This window comes from Piliocolobus tephrosceles, chromosome 11 (assembly GCF_002776525.5).
Source record: "Piliocolobus tephrosceles isolate RC106 chromosome 11, ASM277652v3, whole genome shotgun sequence".
NCBI lineage: Eukaryota > Metazoa > Chordata > Mammalia > Primates > Cercopithecidae > Piliocolobus > Piliocolobus tephrosceles.
In genome coordinates this window covers 20,537,390-20,557,966 of record NC_045444.1, presented here as the reverse complement: position 1 = coordinate 20,557,966, position 20,577 = coordinate 20,537,390, and the positions used below count along the sequence as shown (strand labels likewise).

At 39.5% G+C, this 20,577-nt stretch overlaps 1 pseudogene; it reads right to left on the bottom strand.

Moving 5' to 3' along the window:
• Nucleotides 1-463: 463 nt before the first annotated feature.
• Nucleotides 464-20,577, bottom strand: part of LOC111532013 — a 75,224-nt pseudogene continuing 55,110 nt past the window's right edge.

Genomic DNA, 20,577 nt, shown 5'->3' with positions numbered 1-20,577 from the left:
GATTAGGGACCACCCTACTCCAGTATCACCTAATCTTAACCAATTACATATGCAATGACCCTATTTCCAAATAAGGTCACTGGGGGGGGTACTAGGGATTAAGACTTCAGCATGTGAATTTTGGAGAGACACAATTCAACCCACAAGACACACAAACGTGCACATACGAGGGTATGGTGTTTACAAAACTCACCTTAATATCATCTCTAAGAGATTAAAAAGGCAATTTATTTTTGTTCCTGTGCTGCAGAAAAGACTGTTGAGGCTCATAGAAATTAAGGGATTAGTGGACTCTTGAAGCTCCTAGTGGGACACACTTTGTCCCCTGTTGGAGCAGCATGTCTCTTCTTGTGCCATCACTTCTGCTGTTGCAATCGCCAACAAGCAGTCAAATTCCTGAGGGTTCTGACCTTGGCCAACCCAGGTGTCAAGATGGTGGGCAGTCTCTGAAGCATTTCTTAGACTATGCTGACAGCATCCTGGCAGCAGAGTTGGCACTGGGATAAATGCCTGTTCCAACACTTGGCATTCCGCTCAGACTGCCTTCTCCAGCAGCTGAGAGCTGTTGGCAGCTGTGGGTACAGAGAGCCAGCGAGTTGAGTCCATAGAAACTGTCGTATAACACGTTTCCTACTGAAAGGACAAGGTTCCCATCAATCCAATTCCACTTAAAGCTTGCTAGTTACCACATGTTTCCGTGTCTTCAAAATATTCATCAGCTCCAAATTTAATTTATTAGAAGCAGCATCTGAAAATCTGGTATAATCTACTCTTCGTGCTAGATTAGAGAACAAAATCTTTCTCTAATCTATTCCCAGGACAAAATTATTATCTTTAAAACATTGCCTTAAAAGAATAAGACTGTTGTCTTCAAACACTTGGGGAGCTAATTAGCTCTGCAAAAACTCAAATAAATGCATAGCACATAAGTGTCCCCTCCCAAAAAGAGGTCATAGGAACATGGACATCCAGACAACTTAGCTGAAAATTCAAAGCAGATAAAGAAGATTTCTACCCAAGCCACCCACTCAGAGGTGGCAGCACAGACATGCTGGAAAGGGAGGAAGGGGCCAGAAGTGCTACCCCTGCCTTGGGTCCAACTGTGGAGCCTTGGCTAAGTTCCTTCCTCTCCCTGAGCCTCAATTTCCCCAGTTGCAAAGTGAAAGGGTAGGATTCAAAGATCTGCAATGTCCCTTCTGGTTCTAACATTTTGCCTGGGAAAGAAACCAGGTAATAAATTAGCAACAAGCTCTCTAAATGAACAGAAGATTCCAAACAGGCACATAACTTCCATGCTGCCGAAAGTCACCAAGTTCCAGTAAATACTTCCTCCCACAGAGCTACCTTAGGCACTGTAAAGTCCTGAGGATCAAAGATGCAAGACTCTGAGGCATCACACAGTACTGACTCTGATTCTCCTGAGAACATGTAAGCCAGCAGCCCTCAACACCCAGGCTATGTAAGCAGTGTCAGATATGGAGACAATGCAGACTATAGGAGCACGAGCTCTCTCTCAGAGAGGATGGGGATTCTGGGGAGAGGCAAACATTGCTATAGACAAAGTGCATCATAGCACAATGCTCACCACTAAAAAGTTACACAAGTGTCTCACAATTAATCATTCAAAGAACTGAACTGAACCCCAGGAAAGTGAAAATCACATTCAATAATAAATACCTATATTAGAGATTGCAGACTGGCCATCACTAGGCCAGATTTGGGCAGGAGATCTGTTTTGTTTCATCTGCATGTGCTGTCCTAAAGAATTCATTCATTTTCAACCGTGAAAAATTGGGAGAACTTTTTACATAAAAATATGGATTTTCTGCTTCTCTTGAAAATTAGGTTATTTGCTAACACAGGTCCTACATTCTTACCCGGCCACCACCATTTGGGGCTGAAGAGCACCTGCTTGAACCCGTGATAAATGGAACAGGACTCCCCAGTGCTACACAGGCCCTGCCGTCAGTTTCACTGGCCTGTGGTCACTCTGAGAGCTCACCCAGGAATAAAGTGAAAGAAGCCCAATCACAGCAGCATTGTATTTAGAAAGATACAGCCTGAGTTTTCTCTTTGGAAAATGTTCATCTTCCTAAATGATAACCATGGACCAAGGGCAGCCCCCATTGAAATCATCAATTTGACAATAAAAAAAGATACTGTAAGTTGAATGATCACTAGGAAAGGAACTATTGAATTAAAAGTGGCAGATCATACTGTGGAATGTTATACAGCTACTGAAAAGAAAATCAGATCAGTGGCTCTCAAACAGGGACAATTTTTGTTCCCCAGGGAATATCTGGCAATGTCTATAAACATTTTTGGTTGCCACAACCAGGTGTGATGGGTGACTGTATGCTAATAAGTAGAACAGGGGTTCTCAACCCCCAGGCTGTGGACTGGTCAATGGCCTGTTAGCAACATGGCTGCACAGCAGGTGAGCAGCTGATGAGCTTTACAACCTGAGCTCTGCCTCCTGTCAGATCAGCTGTAGCATTAGATTCTCATAGGAGCACAAACCCTGTTGTAAACTGTGCATGTGAGGGATCCAGGTTGCATGTTCCTTATGAGAATCTAATGCCTGATGATCTGAGGTGAAATAGTTTCATCCTGAAACCATCCCCTCCCCAATCCACATCTGTGGAAAAACTGTCTTCCACGAAACCAGTCCCTGGTGCCAAAAACGTTGGGGACTGCTGAAGTAGAGGACAGCAGTGGTACTGCTAAACATTTTACAATGCACAGAACAGCCCCTGTAGACAATACACAGGATGGCCCAGGGACAGCCCCTGTGCACTCTCAAGTAATGAAGCCATTATCCCACCCAAAGAGCCTATAGTGCTGAAGCTGACAAACCATGAATTAGATCCATACTGGTTAACATGAAGAAATTTCCAAAATGTTAACTGAGAAAAGCAAGAAGTAGAACAATGTATACACACCACTCTTAATACAATGACACACACACAAAAAAAAACCATGCCTATGAATCTGATAAACAGTAATAATTTACATGAAATTAGATATTTCTAGATCCACATGCATAAAAAGTTATATAAAAGAATAGGTCACCAAATGTTAATGAGAGGAATCCCAGAATGTTGGCATTCCAGCTGTTTTCTCCTCTTCTCCTTATACTTCCTGGTATTGTACAAGTAGTTTTAAAATGAGTATATATTATTTACAGAACCAAAAAAAATAGTATAGATGTTTTTTCATTGTGAAAATAATCACTAGATAATTCTTACACATCACCTTCAACACAAGGTTTACCAGCCACCTCACCAAATCTTACGCCTGTGTCATTAACAGGGACAATCGTAATTGGCATCTCCCTCTTCTCCCTTCTCCTACCTGACCTTGGAAGGGCTTTTCTCACCAAGGCCCAGAAAACAGACAGGTCTGTCTTAGCAAGAGGAGTCCAGATGGCTAATCAGCTAAAGAGTCAGCACCTGACAGTCAGGTGGTACTCAATAACTGCCCATCTTACAAGACGACAGCTCCTCCCTCCTCTTCTGGTCAATACGTTTCCCAGTAAAAAAACGTATTCCCAGTAAAAAAAAAAAAAAAAACTCCCAGGGAGATAGGAGGGAAAGAAGACATGGGCCCTACCCCTAACAAGCTTACACACTATTTTTTTATTATTATTATACCTTAAGTTCTAGGGTACATGTGTATACATATGTTTTGTTACATATGTATACAAGTGCCATGTTGGTGTGCTGCACCCATTAAGCTTACACACTATTTAAGAGATGTGCAAAACACACAGCAGAACTTGATGAAGTTCAAGAGCTCTCAGCCCAGCTCTGCCTGGCATCAGATCAGCCTCTCTGTCTTTATATCATGCCAACCACTTTGTGGTCCAAAGGGTAGGGCTTTCTGCAGTGTCAGAGACTCCAAAAAGCTGGAATTCAGTTAGAATGCATTTGTATCTGCTGGAGCAGACACCAGTACAGGGCCAAAGCCGCCTCCTGCAATCAGCTCTCAGCTTCCCTTTCCTGGGCATCATAGCATCAGCATCAATGGGTTGAATACAAAGTGGCATCAAGCTCTGTGACCCCCCTCCCATCCCCTTGTGCACATGTCTTATTAGTAGGGCTAAAAGCAGAATTGGTGTAACCCTAAATTGAGTGGGTTTGCGTGTATTTGTACATAATTATATGAATGTGTAAAACTGATTTGTGTGTAAACACAGGCAAGAGTTAGACTATGCACATCAACAGGCAAAGGTTTTAGGAGACGTGAGAGGGGGATCAGTGTAAGAATGTATATATAGTATTCAGTTAAACTTCAAGCTGGAGAAGTCAGCCAACGTGCATAAAAATAAAAATGAGCTTCTGAATCATGCTTTGTACTAGGCATACTAGATGCTCTTCAAGCATGTCTTCAACCTTCACAACATATCTGTAGAGAAGGTAGTTAATAGATAAGGAAACTGAGGCTCATTTAATAAATAAGGAAACTGAAGCTCAAAAAATTTAAATATATCATCTAGGTTCACGCAGCTATTATGTGTCAGAGCTGAGGTTCAAACCCATGCTTGTTTACATTCAATGTTGTTTCTGTTACACCATGCTTTCTTTATGATTACTCCCCATAAGGCAAGATATTTCAAGCAAAGGGTAGCTTACAAGGTCAGTCAGAAGAGTTACAATCAAAAGCTGGTGTTTTCTAGAGTTTATGCCTGTACCAAATACTTGTCTGCCTTTTGATAAAAATAAACAATTGATTATATGCTATTATGTAGGTGAGATGTAATATTCAAAGCTGAATATACAAAGTATCAATATTGGGAGATTCACTTGAGTGAAACTAGAGGGTTTTATGGTTATGAGTTTAGCCAGCAGTTTCACTTTTCCTAAAGTATGATGAAATAGCCAATTACATTGGGGCAAATAATAGAAAAACCCAAGGAAGGTTATCATCAATTTCGTATCTCCAGTTCACACAGGGATTGTTAATTCTACTTATTGAAGTAAAAAAGTGGTGCTTATTATGATTGAGACTTCATGTGAATTTTCTGTAACGGGCAGGTAAACATCAAATTAAGATGCCCCAAACAAATACAACGGGCATGTGAATCTCAGCTGGCTTCTCTTAGACCAGCTTCTCATTAAACACAGAAACAGGTCTCCTAGGAGCCTCCAGGTCAGGCTGTCTTGCTTGGGTTGTGATGACTGTTTTGCCAACTCCATAAACAGTGTTTCTCATCAGTGTTTGTACTTTTTAAAAATGTATTCCCTGTTTGGTGAATATTCTCTATGCAGTTCCTCCTCAAAAAACAAAACAAAAAATTGAATACTAGACCCTCCTACTGATAATCTCTACTGCTCCAAAGATAAAGTCTATCTTCAGAGGTTTTTTGTTGTTGTTGTTTTTGGGTTTTTTTGGGTTTTTTTTGGTTTTTTTGCAGTTTTATTTAAGAAAATCAGTGTTTGGTTTTATTTGGTTTTGACTTAGTCTTAAAGTAGCATCATAATAGTGAATGTGCTTTCCAACCCACCTGTCCCTTCCTCAGGGAAATCCTGATTTTTCTCTCTAGGATGTCTAAGCACCCAGGTTGACAACCACAGTCTTGATACTTCATTAACACCAGAAATAGGAGAGAAAAGCATCTAATTTCAGCAGGATTGGTGTATTTTCCCTCATTCTTGGTGGAAAGGAAAGTGCTTGAGAGAGAGGAGCTGGGACAGGAGCAGAAGGAGGCTGTACACCTCCCCTCAGAGCAGCAGTCCCTCTATAAAAGACCAAAAGCAGGCAGAGAATACTCAGACTTGCCCCTGCTTACCAAGGAGACTGAGTAAATGTCCAGCTCAGCATGAAAGTGATAAAGCCCAAGTGGAGTCCACAGACTGCTCATCCTCATTCCCTCTCCATGCTAGGGAAGAAGGCCAGGTCTTCATTTGTAAGAGAGAAGGGATTTATGAGAGATCGACCAAAAAAAAAAAAAAAAAAAAAAAGAGAGAGAGAGAGGGAAATGATGACAACGGTGAGAAGGCTGACTTATGAAGGGATAAGAAGATAGAAGAGGAGAGGGAGGAAAAAAGAAGAGCAACCAATGGAGCCACCCAAGAAGTTTAGATAATAAAGAAAAGGAAGGATCACAATGACTCTTCTTGCATTAGTAACAAAAACTACCATTTATTGGGCCCTTGCCATGTGAGGTAGGGATGAATGGATGGATGAATATATAAATAGGTATGCAGCAATACATATATGTACATAGATTTCATGTAGTTTAACTCCAGTTAACTTAACCCTTATTTAGGAAGAGTCACTAAATAACTCTTATTCCTAATAAAGTGCCAAGAGTGGGTGCAACACTGCTCAGCACATTAACCATATTTACCGTCTAAGACATAGAAAGCAACCTGTCTCTTTTGATGAGGAAGCCATAAAGTTTTAGGGAATGGGAAGTAAGTCAAGGCTCACTGCAACTTCCACCTCCTGGTTTCAAGCGATTCTCCTGCCTCAGCCTCCCAAGTAGCTGGGATTACAGGCACCTGCCACCACGCCCAGCTAATTTCTGTATTTTTAGTAAAGACAGGATTTCACCATGTTGGCCAGGCTGGTCTAAAACTCCTGACATCAGGTGATCCACCTACCTCGGCCTTCCAAAGTGCTGGAATTACAGGAGTGAGCCACTGCGCCCAACCCAAAATAGATATTTCGATACCCATTTGCCCCTGCAGAATCTGAAACTCTCTTAGCTAATTACTTCTCCAAGGTAGCAGAACCAGAATTTAAACACAGTTTACCTGGCTGCAAATCCTATGCTGTTGATTACTATACCAAGAATGTATACACTTAGTTGCATATTTTCTTGTTTAAATTTGTCATCTTGAAACACGACACTGTTCCAATGATGTTACCATTTATGAAAATGCTCTAGGGACCCACTTTTGAAATTTCCATTCTAGCCTTGAATACATTCTTGATTATCTTCAATAATGACAGAGCCTTGTGCTTTCAGAGCAGAGCTTACTTAGGGGACAGCCAGAAGTCACACAGAGCAAAACTGGTAAACACTGTAGGTGAAACTGTTGGGTAATAATCATTTAAAGTTTAAGAGAAAACAGCGTGATTATTTTATGTGTTTTATTGACTGTCTCAGAGAAATCCCCAAAGGAGAACTGCTATCAGATTCTGAGCAAAGGTCCCATTGCTGCAATAAAAAGGGACCTAAGATTGCCCCTTCAAACTTCAACATTGAACTGGTATAGTTAAAATACTATGCTTGTGACAATAAAGTCACACTTTATTCATCCTTCAAGGCAAATCAATTTGATGTTGTTTTAACTACTGCTGAATGGAACATTCTATAAAAAGAAACCAAAAAACTGAGTGAAAACCTAATAGTCTTTGATGTTAATTCTATTAGGTCACCTGGTGCCCTGACTTCTTGCTGAAAAGTCCAAAGAGAAATGATAATGACCTTGGGACATAATTGCCCTTAATCTGCGAACTTCTGATCGCTGTGAGCACCATTATGGATGATAAGGCATTTGGGATAGAATGTTCAGCCCAGCTCCCTGTGCTTAGACTGACTGACTTCTGAGAATCTAACAGAGTTTTCTCTAATGCATTTAAAGAATGGCATCATATTTGGGCTGGAAAGGTGCTTGTGCTGTTTATGGTCCATGTAACAGGTGCTCTCCTCAAAATGGTTACTGCTTTTCTCAAAAGCTGTCAATTTTCATTACAACAGTGAACTGGAGGAGGGTTGAAATGTCATAGGAAGAGAAAATTACTGGGCAGCCCCTTTTTTCTCCCATTAGAATTTCAGCAAAGCAAGTGAGGCAAGGGCAGACAAGATAATGAAGGGGTTGCACAGGCATTTATTTCACTCTTATTTTTCCCTTGAGAAAGTGTTAATAAAATTAGCAGTGTTCCAATAACAGCAAGGATTATAAAAGATACATTTATCAACAATGTACAATTTTCCTACTGGAATGTATAATAAAACTTTTCAAATGCAAATCTTCCATCAATGAACGTACAAAGGGGCAAGATAAAAAGGAGGAAAATGACATGAAGCTAATTCTCTGTCATCTCTGAAAACTAGATGGATTAACATTGTTTAAAGTTAACTGATAAATCTCCCAAAACTTAATTTTAAACTTTCATTCAGTTTTCTGTGTCAAGGCTTTAGCCAAAGCTGCTTACAAAAAGAAAAAAAAAAATCATGCTAATTCCTCTGAATTTCAGGGATTGGGTCAAAATCAGCAACGCCTTCTCATTGCCTGCCACACAAAGTCAAAAATCCTCTTATATCAGGTACTTTCCAACAATCAAAGCCCTTTGTAATCCAGTCCACACTGTCTCCCAAAGTCACTTCTCCTGTTTGCTCATAGCACATCCCAGCTGAAAAAAAAAAAATGATCCCTTGAAGGTCTATGATGCTGTCTTCTCTATCTTATTTCTGTCTAACTCTTCTTCATCCTCCAAAGTCTTTACAACTAAGATACCACCTCTCCTCAGCCTACGCATTAGGAAAAACCTAATGCTTTTTCCTTCTAGGTTTCACCCACCTCCTACCCTTCTCACATAGTCTAGACCACCAAATCAGATCCTGATAACAAACTGCCCTGGATGGATCACAACTTTTCATGGATAGCACTTTCTAAGAAGAACAGCAAGTTTTCATTAAGCAGGGACTGCACTGGACACAAACATGTGATCAGCATTTGTTGACTGAATGATGGATCCTATAGCTCAATTCCTCCTTCGGTGGAGGAACAAAAGGGAGGGAGGGAGGGAGGGAGGGAGGGAGGGAGGGTAGAAACTCCATAAACTGGAAAGTCAATGTTTAAATTACTAAGAGTTTACTAGATATAAAGGAAAAAATACAGATGACGAAAGTACTTTACATTAAAAGTGTTTTTGAAAAGTGTGATAATTTGTTAAAGGGTGATTCAGCAAGTCTTAATTTAAAGGGTACTTCCAGGAAAAGCAAATATAAAAACATAAACTATTTCCCCAAACCAAATACTAAATCTGTAACTACGCTGAAAAATTTTTCCCCAAAATCATTCTAAACTCAAAAGAGTAAATTAAAATCATTATTGAGATATTCAGACATGCTGATGATGTTGCTCGCCCCTGCTGCTAATCAATGAAAACACTGAAGTCTTCCAGGAACACGATGAGCACCATTTTCACACAACCATTTGAGGTCTCCGTCTGTCTTTCTATAGGCAAAAGCTGCATGTGCCTTTTGTGACAAACCCAAGGAGATGTTGCCTTTGGCAAGAATGATGTCAAAGTTTCTACCAAACCAAAACAATAATTCCTTGAAAATGCCAAGTAGCAGGTTAGAAAGCTGAACTGGTGCTAATCTGGACATGCCAAAATCTGTGATATTTTGTGTAATGAAACAGTGTCCATCTTGCTGAAGTAAACCCCATGAGCGCAGCACCATTTCTCACCTCGTCATGTTCACGGCAGCAAAGTTTCATAAGCACAGGGGCTGAGATTCAGCCCACAGCAAGTCCCCAGGAGTGATTCTATAACTGTAACATGTGGTACGTCAGCCAACTTTTTCATCTTTTACTTATAACTTTTTACTCAGCAATATTTCTGAGAGCAACTCTGACCTGGGACGGTTATAAATTTCAACATGTTACCAAGACATGCTTTTAGGAGATTAAGTACCAAAATAATACATGACACATATCTCTAACCCATTCCCATCCCACAAAATATCCTTGAAAGCATGTATGTATTTGTTTGAAAGATCATAGAAATAGAGAAGACACAGGCTCTGAAAAATACTGAAAAAAAGAAAAAAAGAGAAAAAAAGTAGCACAACATGGAAGATGACTACATTTCTATTTCCTTCTGAACACAAATGACCACAAAAGAATTGGCACAGGATGGCAAATTAAAATCAAACTTACTCACCCAGGATGCAGTTGTCACACTCAAAAAAAAAAAAATCTGGAGACCAATTGTACTTCAGTTAGGGAGTCAAATTAGCATTCATCAGAACTACCTTCATAGCCCTATGACTAGATAATGCCTCCACCTTCCATTTTGCTTTGTCAATTGGCCTCTTGTACATGCAAAACACATTTATGGAAGGATGATCAATCATTTCTAAGATTCCTCTTGTATGCAACAACTATTTACTGAGCAATTGTTGTATTTCAGGTCTTGTGAATGAGACAGACCCCATCCCTGCCCTCAGGGAGCCTATAACCCAACAAACATAGAACCACCAATTAGAAGTGAGATTTGTGCTACTATAAAGTGCAGTATATAAGGGCTTAAAGAAAGATATTCCAATGTAGACAGAGCGATCAGGAAAGACTCCACTGAGGTAATGAAATCCAAGCTGAATTTTAAATGGAGTAGGAATCGGATAACTGAAGTGGGGTGGGGATGAGAAAATGTCTCCAGCAGAAATAACTACATCTGCCAAGAAAAAGGCAGGAAAGGACGGGCTGTGGGGCAAATGGGGGCAAGATCAGGAGCAAGGACACTGAAGGACTCTTGCAGTAATCCAGGAAAGAGAGTAATAGCCTGCACTAGGTAGATGGGAAGAAGAAAACAGATTCAAGCAATATGTAGGACGCAGAAACCACTGGTGTCTGTCACAGACTGGATGTGCAGCATAAGGGGGAGAGAGGAGCCCAGGTAGACTCAGAAGTTACAGGTTTGAGGATCTATGTTGGTGTCAGGGCCACATACCAGGAAATTTCAGGGCTGAGGGGTGGGTGAATAGAGGTTACAATACTGAACATCAGATTTAATGTCCTGAAAACAGGACATGTTTTTAGTTCATTTAGACCTAGAAATGAGTTGACAAAGAAATTTAGAAACTTCTCCATTAGTCATAGACCTACATAGTTTTAGACCAGTAAGGAATTATGCAGACTTTCAAAGTGAAATAGCAAGTCTATGGGAAGCGGCCATCCAGAATTTGAAGGTAGAATATTAGTTCTAACAATTTAACTGTTACTAGAATCATTAATATTTCTAGAAACAAGTGATTTATCCACTTATGTTCTGGGCACATGTTCCAAGGTTCTGTTAAAAACAGATTTCACACTGAATGCGAGCATTCTTGAGCAAACAAATCCATCAGTTGCTACAGAATTTATGTTAAGATTTCAGAAAGCAGAATTCTGCTTGTGGGAATGCCAGGGGTCTTTTGAATTTTTTCATTGAACAGGGACCCCTGGAGTTTTTATTGATTGGACAAGATCAAGCAGAAAGCTGTCATTTACCCCAACTGTCTACTTCCTTTGTCATATTCCTTAAAAGATAATTCACTTAATTATTTTAGCCCTGATGAGAAGAGTGTGGTAATAACATTTTTTAAATTGCCTATTCTTAAACAATTCTTTCACAGAAAAATAATCAATTCCTGAAGCCCCTGGATCACACCTCACCTTCAGCTACAGCCTTTGCTCAGCACGTGATTTTTTCTTTTCTTTTTAATGTCACAGGTTTCAACTCCAAAGAGCACTGCCAAATCTCTCCCTTCTCTAACATAATCTCCTCTTTCTGCTTTGAATGAACATTTCCTCCTAGGGCGTACAATAAATAACACAAGAGAGCAGCTGGGAAAGAGAAATGGGCACTTTACGGTGATTTGGAAATGCAGAGAAACACAAAAATTCTGGGGAGACAGAGGTGCAGGCACAGAAGTGAGGTTAGGAAATATAGGACAGGGCTCACTATATATGGCCTTAATGTCGCTGTGATACATAATTTCTAGTAACAGAGTTTAATAAATCCAGACCAAATTGATAGGGGTGTGGCTCTCAACAGCCAGGAGACTAGTGCCTTGGCCCAAAGGCCCCTCATCCATGGGGTAAGGATGGAGAGGGGGCTGTGCTGCATTGCAATGTTGCAGCAAATATTTATGCACAGCAAAAGCCCAGGAAAATTCTATTTAATGTTATAAACAAAAGGATATTCCACCATCACAAGCCGACCTGTGTATGTGCCTGAAATTAGTTCTTTGGAGGCAGCCGGCTCTCTTCTGCCAATATTCTGGGACTCCTATGGAAACAATATTTTTTCTCTCTGCTATTAAGCACTCAGTTTTCAAAAGCAAGCAGAAGGGATATTGAAGTAATTTTTAAAATGTTCTTCCTAAAGAGATTTAATTAACAACTATTAGCCCACCAGTCAGTTATTTAACAACTGAATTGTCACTCAGCCCAATAAGGACCAAGGATGCCTGATTTCAATCAATGCGTAAGTATTACATTGGCCAAGAAGGTTAAGGAGAAAAAGCTCTACTGTGTGGATACAATTTTTGTCCACGTGACACACCTCTTCTTAGTCTGGGGTTAATGACGCTAATATAGAGACTGCGGTCCATTACACCATTTGAAGCCTTTGTCTCAACTGAGAAATTATTCAGGAAGCTAGAACAGAGGAAGTTGTCACTTGGTTTGTGTTCATCTGGGGGATTTAGAATCAAACCCTAAGTCTTGATTCTGGTGACAGAATCCTTGCCAAGCCTCCTTTGATAGCCTGTCCAGCGTCACAGGTCCTATGGCACTGAGGCCCTGCTTTGCCATTATCATTGACTTCACCTACCCCTTTCTGCTCCAGTGACTGGCATCTTGTCTGTTGTCTACCGGGTGGTTGATGGAAATATACAACAGACACAGTTAGAGAACATATTCATTCAACAGCTATTTATTGAATAACCTCTATGTGCAGATACTGTTGTGGACACTGTGAAAATATCTAGAAAAAGTTATGGACTTGTATGCTCATGGGGAAAACAGATAACAAAAAGATGTAAACTACATTTCATGGCAAACAGGGAAATTTAATAAAATGTCACAAAAACGGAACACAACAGACACCCATATGATCCCCAAGTCCCCACAGGAATGTGCAGCCACTGATGATACTGCCCATGATGGGAGAGGGCACAAGAAAGTGTAAAATGGCTTCCTTTGCCATCCACATGGCTGTCCAGAGTGTCTGTAGGCTTTAGCTGCAAGCCTGCATCCTCAACAGGTGTAAGAGGAACTACTCGTGTGGATTATGAGACAAAAGAAATAAAAATCAATTTTCCTGGCCTAACGTTCTTCAGCAGACCCTAACCTCAGGCCTGATTGGAATTCCCCCTAAGTCAGAGGACTTCCTAATGTCTTTTTTGTGATTACCTTCAAGAGAAATACAGGTAGAGGAAAGCACCTTCAAGAGAAATACAGAAAGAGGAAGGCATTTTTCACTGAATATTGCAATGACTATTTCATACTGGAAGTAACACTACTCTCATTAGGTTAGATCTTGAGTTTTAGATTTGGTTTCAAAGATACAACAAATCAGAGAAAATGTAGATGAATCAATGAGACCCAGATAGAAATAGGTTTTGATTTCTAGTATTGGTTAAATGCTTTCCTAAATAAGTAAACTAGCAAACACAACAATGAGATAGCTATTCTTCTGTCTTAGGAGAAAATAAGCTATGGAAATCATTTGTTATTGTGTCTGAGAAGGGGTGGACCAGTCATAGTTTAAGGACAGGTGTCATGGATAAACTCATCATAGAGGAAGCTTATCGAGGACCAGCACGGTGACTGTAGTTAACAATACTATACTGTAGATTCGAAGTTTGCTAAGAGGGTACATCCTAATAAGAAAGTACATCACCAGAAAAGGTACTATGATGATATGTCAATTAGCTTGACTGTGGTAAACATTTCACAATGTATTTGTATAACAAAACATCACGTTGTACACCTGAAAACATACAATTTTTAATTATACCTCAATAAAGGTAAAAAAATTAAAAAGAATGCCTCTGGATTTTTGGCTGAAGAGATATTTCAAAGTTACAGAAGATGCGCTCATAAGGGCTTTCTAATAACCAAATTGTCAGATGATCCAGAAGCCTCAATTTCCTCTACAGAATGTAGGTCTGATGCTTGTGGCACCATCCAGGCATGTGACTATGAGGCCACTTTGAGAAGCCTTCACACCTATCAAGAGCATGTTGAATATGTCTTAGCTTGTTGTTAACAGTTTTACATGCTGTTGAAATTATATAGCCAAATATTATCTAAGCAGATGAAATGTGAGTGAAAAAAAGATATTTAATTATATGAGAATTAAGTGAAATGCTTTGGAAAGATTCCCAAGCGCGTTTAATTAGGTTAGGGTAAAAGATTTGTAAAAGACTGGGAAAATGACCATACATATCTAGAAGGGTTCTATAGTCAGATTGCTTTACAAAGGTCTAAGCTTTTCTTGCATCTCAAGAGATAGAAACTGGGTGTTGTAGGCAATGCGTATGCAAGAGTGTTGAATCCTCCCAAAACCCTCCCATCCCACGAAAAAAGACCTTGACTTTATATCAAAAGGTTGGGGCCGGGCGTGGTGGCTTAAGCTTGTAATCCCAGCACTTTGGGAGGCCGAGACGGGCGGATCTCAAGGTCAGGAGATCGAGACCATCCTGGCTAATACGGTGAAACCCCGTCTCTACTAAAAAAAATACAAAAAACTAGCCGGGCGAGGTGGCGGGCGCCTGTAGTCCCAGCTACTCAGGAGGCTGAGGCAGGAGAATGGCCTGAACCCAGGAGGCAGAGCTTGCAGTGAGCTGAGATCCGGCCACTGCACTCCAGCCTGAGCGACAGAGCGAGACTCCGTCTCAAAAATAAAAAAGGTTGGAAAAGGGGTACACATTCACAGAATTTTATACTCAAATCAAATGGTGAGCTATGTACGCACCATTTATTCAGATTCCCCCTTTAACCAATCTTAAAAACAACTACCAGTCCTGTCACATCAGGTAAGAAGGCCTTACCATCCACCCACTCTTACCTTTACCCCCAGAGCTCAACTGAGAAATTACTCAGGAAGCTAGAACAGAGGAAGTTGTCACTTGGTTTGTGACAGAAAACGTAACAAAGAGGCCAGTGCTAGAGTTTCTCTTGCTTTCTGCTGGTTTTCATTTTTAATCTTTAAATATATATATATATATACACACACACACACACACACACACACGTGTATATATATATATATATATATGCCATGTGCTTTTGAAGTTTCTGGGTCTATGTAGAATATTTATAAAAATACAGCGCATAATTAAAATCAATAGCAACAAATAGGAATCATAAATTATCTACCAAGCTGAGCCATTCACCTTCAGCAGGTCACTACACAGATTCAACACAGCCAAGCTCTCAAATGGTCAGTTAAGCAAACAGCGTGTGTAGGATCCGGAACCATGGTTCTGGTGTGATACACAGAGGAGATTAGACATGGTTCCTTTCTCTGCAGAACTTACAGTTCAATAATCAAGCCGGGGCCATCAAGTTGCATTTAGTTTTCTGTAATGGCAGCAAGTCAGGATTAAGGAGAAGAGGAGGGCGGAAAGGAGCCAATTTTGTGCCTTCCTCCTTCAGTAATTCCATGTTCACTGCCAAATGGATGTCAGAATGTAGAGATCATGAGGGTGTAAATATTTTGTAGACTACGACTGTAGAAGGGTTTTTCTTAGATTCATAAGATGTTAAGACAGGAATGGGGATCTTAGAGACATCCTGCCTCTCTACCTTGTTTTACAGATATGGAGACCAAAACACAAAGTCATTAAGTGAGGTAACCCTGCTTCTTAGGAGCAGGGTTAGGAGCAGAAGTCAGATATATCCTACCTTTTAGTCCAGTGCTCTTTCTAGAATGTTGCCCAGCACGGCTGTCCCTCTTTTTGGCTAATATTATTTAGCATGCTTTTTTTTTTATTCATTTCACTATTCCAAAACTATCCAGAACACAGTTTGATCAGAACCCCTAAAAGCTCATTTCTAAACAAAGTCAAAACTCCCAGGTAAGTTCATTTAAAAATTGCAACTGGTTGAAGAAAAGTTTAACAGATTCAAGAAAATGTCAGCTTCAACAAAAATTTCATGCCAATTGTTTGGTTTCATGTAGACAAAATACTCACAGTTCTGAAAGAACTGTTGACTGAGTTATCTATCTTCAGAATGCACATCCCATTTACCTGGACAGAAGAATTACTCAGCTTTCTTTCACTCAGCATATACTCTTTCCCTTCAAAAAAAAAAGTAAACCTCGCCGGAATTATTACAAGAATTTTTTGTTACTTTTTGTAATGCTGGTGTCTGAACACTTCAATGTAGCAACTATTTTGTGAATGCCTATGGTTTCCAAGGTACTATGTGAACACCCACCAAGTACCAGGTTAGTGTCGTGACATCAAGAAAAGGATCTCACACCTCACGAAGCTTGCAATCCAGTCCTAGAAACTGTACCCAAATCACAAACACAGATTGGATGGTGGCAAGGGATACAATGGAGATAAGAATGACCTGGAAACACAGAGAAAAAGAGGGACATGGGGAGAAATTTCATAGATAAGATTATCTTTGAGCTAGCCTTGAAAATGGGAGAAGATACTACCATAGAGATCAACCACCATGACATTTTTTTTCTGCTCTCTACCTCCTGCACATCTCCCTTGAAACTTGCATTCCATTCCTCACCTCTAAATTAAAACTGTTCTCAACAAATTCTCCAGTGACCTCCTAGTTGCCTGATTCAATTGTCATTTTTAGTCCTGACCCCAAATTATCTCTTTGGAAACCCTGTTGTTGATCTTGACCTTCTTGATTGAAATTCTTCTCTGGTTTTCATCAGCTCTCTCCTGCTTCCTTCTCTCTGGAAGCTCCCTCTCAATCTCCTGGTTCTTGGTAATGCCTTGCTCATTCTTCTTCCTTTTTTTTTTTTTTTTTTTTTGGCACAATACAGTCTACCTAGATAATTTTACCGCCTCCACGACTCCAACCCCTACCTTACATTGACACTGAAAACACGTAGATTTAAATTTCTAGTTTCCTACCTCTTTTTAGTTAACAAATAATAGTTGTATAAATTTATAGGCTAAAATGTGATATTTTGATACATGTCTACAATGCAGCACGATTACATCAAGCTGGTTAACCTATGTGTCTCCTCATATATCTTTCATTTTTGTGATGTGACATTAGAAATTTACCCCCTTAGTTATTTTGAAATTTGTAAAACATTATTATTGACTATCATCACCCTGCTGTGCAGCAGATCTCAAAACATATTCCTCTATCTGAAACCTTGTACCCTTTGATCAACAACTTCCTTTGCCCTCCTTGCCCCTGGTAACCATTGTTCTACTCTTTACTTCTATGAGTTCAACTTTATTCAATTCTACATGTAAGGGAGATCATGCTGTATTTATCTTTCTATGCCTGCCTTATTTCACTTAACATCATGTTCTCCAGATTCATCCATGTTGTAAAAAAATGACAGAATTTCCCCCTTTTCAAGGCTAAATAGCATTCCATTTTGTGTATATATAACATTTTCTTTATAGATTCATCCACTGATGGATGCTTAGGTTGCTTCCATACCTTGGTAAATAATGCTGCAATAAACAGGGGAGTAGAAATATCCCTTCAACATATTGATTTCAGTTCCTTTGGATATATATCCAGAAGTGGGATCACTGAGTCATATAGTAATTCTCTTTTTAGTTTTGTGTGGAACCTCCATAACATTTTTCATTATGGTTGTACTGATCTACATTCCCACCAACAAGGTATGGTCCCCTTTTCTCTGAATCCTGTCCAACATTTATTATCTTTCGTTTCATTTAATAAAAGATATTCTAACAGGTGTGAGGTGATCTCTCGTTGTGATTTTCATTAGAATTTCCTTAATGATTACTGATGATGAGCCCTTTTCATGTACTTGTTGGCCATTTGTATGTTTTCTTTTGAGAAATGTCTGTTCAGGTCCTTTGCCCATTTTTTTAACTGGGTTATTTGTTTTCTTGCTATTGGTTTGAGTTCCTTATATATTTTAGGTATTAACCCCTTGTTGGATGTATGATTTCCAAGTATTTTCTCTCATTCTGTGGGACCTATCACTTTCTCAAACTCATATTTCCAGCTATTCACTGAACTGACAATGTGGGTAGCCTATAAATGCCTGGAACTCAACATGTCTAAAGCCTTAGAAAAACTTTAGAAAGAGAAAGCATCTTTCTCCCTAAACTTCCTCCTTCTCTTTTGTTCCTTCTTTCTACTTAAAACTCTAATACATAATCTTTATGCTTTTTTATATTCTATTCCCTGTGCCAGGAATTATCTTCTGTATATTAACTACCAAGAAAAGTTCATCCTTAAATGATTAACACACATGTACCCTCTTTTGTAACAGCCTAGGGTGCAATGTAGTGCTCTGGAAAAATAACAGATTCAACTTTGAATCCTGGTTCCAGCATTTATTATGCAGTCATTCAACCTTGACCCCATTGAGCTACCTTTCCTTGGCTGTAATATCTACCTCAGAGGGTCATAAGCTTCCACTGAGATGATATATATGGAGAGCCTAGTGCAAAAACTGGCACCTAGCAGGTCTTTCATGAATATTCATCATCTTCCCCTCCCTCCCTACTCTGGGCTACCAGAACTTGTGTACCTGTTTGCTGCAGCCCTGGCTATGTGGTATTCTCATTCTAATCCTCTAGACAATGAGCTCTTCAATGAAAAAGCCCATAACCCAGCACCGTCAAATGTACTCAGTACATACTTATTAAACTGCAGTATGATTGGAGATAGCTCAGCACTCCATTCTAGGACTCAGGATCTTGAGCCAGTGTCCCTGGGGAAATGATGTTCCATTAACAGAAAGAATGAAATCAAGGATGAACTCCTCTTAGGAACAATGTAAAGAATTCAATGCAGGGCACGTTAGGTTTTAAAGAGCAGAAAGAAGACATCCAGCAGGAAGTTGTGGCTGTGCCTGGGGTGGAGTGGGGCACACATTCAAGGAAAAGGGGAAGGAACAAGCGACATCAGCAAAGAAAGAGGGTAGGGGGGCAACATGAGAAGGCAGCAACAGAGAAATGGAAAAAGGAAATAATTTCATTAAGAAAGCAGAGGGTCTGTGGTGCCGAATAGAAAAGACAGGTTCCTAGAATTAGAACAGAAAACAGGCTCTGGGGTTTTGGTCAAGGAAAAGAAAATAGTTTCGATAGAAGCAAGAAGGAAAAAACAGTTTTGATAGAAGAAAACAAAACAGCTTGCAAGGGGTTAAGAAGTGCGTGGGTGACAAACTGAGGGAAAATCTCCAAGGTAACTAAATAATGGTCTAGCATCTGAATGTGTTCAAATGTGTGGTGTCTTCAACTCCTAAAGTATGATACGAGAGCCCAGGTTTACTGTCTCCCAGTTGTCACTCGTCTACCATGCCATGCCACATGCAAGTGTCTTTTTGTGTCCTCTTACTCTCCCCACCCCCACCCCATCACAGCTACAGGACTCATATCTACACATCGGCCGGCAGTCTCACTTGATGAGAATCTGATGGATTCCTGCCTCGCATTGTTGACAATTTCATCACTCAGAAGACTGAGGAAGCCCCCACAGGAGCGGCTTTACCTCAATTAATTTTAATCAACAGCCTGGCTTGAATGATGGAGTGGAAGTGATAGGAACTTTTGGGGGAAAGTGATGTAATTGTCTTGTAATAGTCAAGAAAAAGAAAAGTGGTCATGGTCAGAAACAATTCAAGCAGTTTAGAAAAGTAGATTTTTATGTTTGACTCTCCACCCTCCAGCCCTAAGGCATGGAGTTCCTAAATAGAAAACAAAGGATCCTGAACCTAGCTCTAATACATATTTTTTAATTAATTACTTGGATAGACTCAGGCAAAATAAAAGTTAGGATGGCACAAAACAGGAGGAGAATCCCTCAGGACTGGATCAGGACCTCTTGATCACTCAACAGGCCATCAGGATGAATTGAGACTAATGAGATTAATTTTAATTAGAAAAATATAAAGATCTGTCTTAAGGTTAAAAAAAAGAACAGAAGAAATACAGTATGGAATAGGACAAAGATATTAAATAAATGTAGGCTTTAAAAAAGTTATGAAGGAATGTTAAAATTGTTAAAGATAAGTACTTAACAACTGGAAACAATCTATAACCTCAACCAGAAGAAAACAGAATAGGAACTTTAAAAAGAAACAGAAAACAGGAAAGCTGTATAAAAGTACAAAATAGATGGCATAAGTGAGTCCAATTATATCAGGTTTTCAACAAATATAAATAAACTCACCTATTCACATTCAGAGTATCAAATAAGATTTTTTTAAAAATCAAGCTATATACTATATATGAGACACCCCTAAAACAAAATAATACTGAAAATAGCAAATAAAGGCAAAGGATATTCAGGAAATACCTTAGCAAAAAAAAATTCTAATATGGCAACATTTTTATAAGACAAAATAGACTTTAAAGTGAAAAGCATTATTAGGAACAAATAGGGCCACTACACATTAATCAAAAGAACTATTGAAGGAACAGATAAAAATCATCAAACTGCCTGCAGAAATGTGAGATGGAAGAGACTTACTTTAATAGCAGTTCATGTGAAAATGATGATGTTTTGCTTTCAGAAGTTTCCCAATGGCCAGGGAGTTAACATAGTCACCTCCAAAAGTCACTGCAATCTTTGCTAACATTAATAGTGTGCAGACATATACACCATGGAATACTATGCAGCCATAAAAAACGATGAGTTT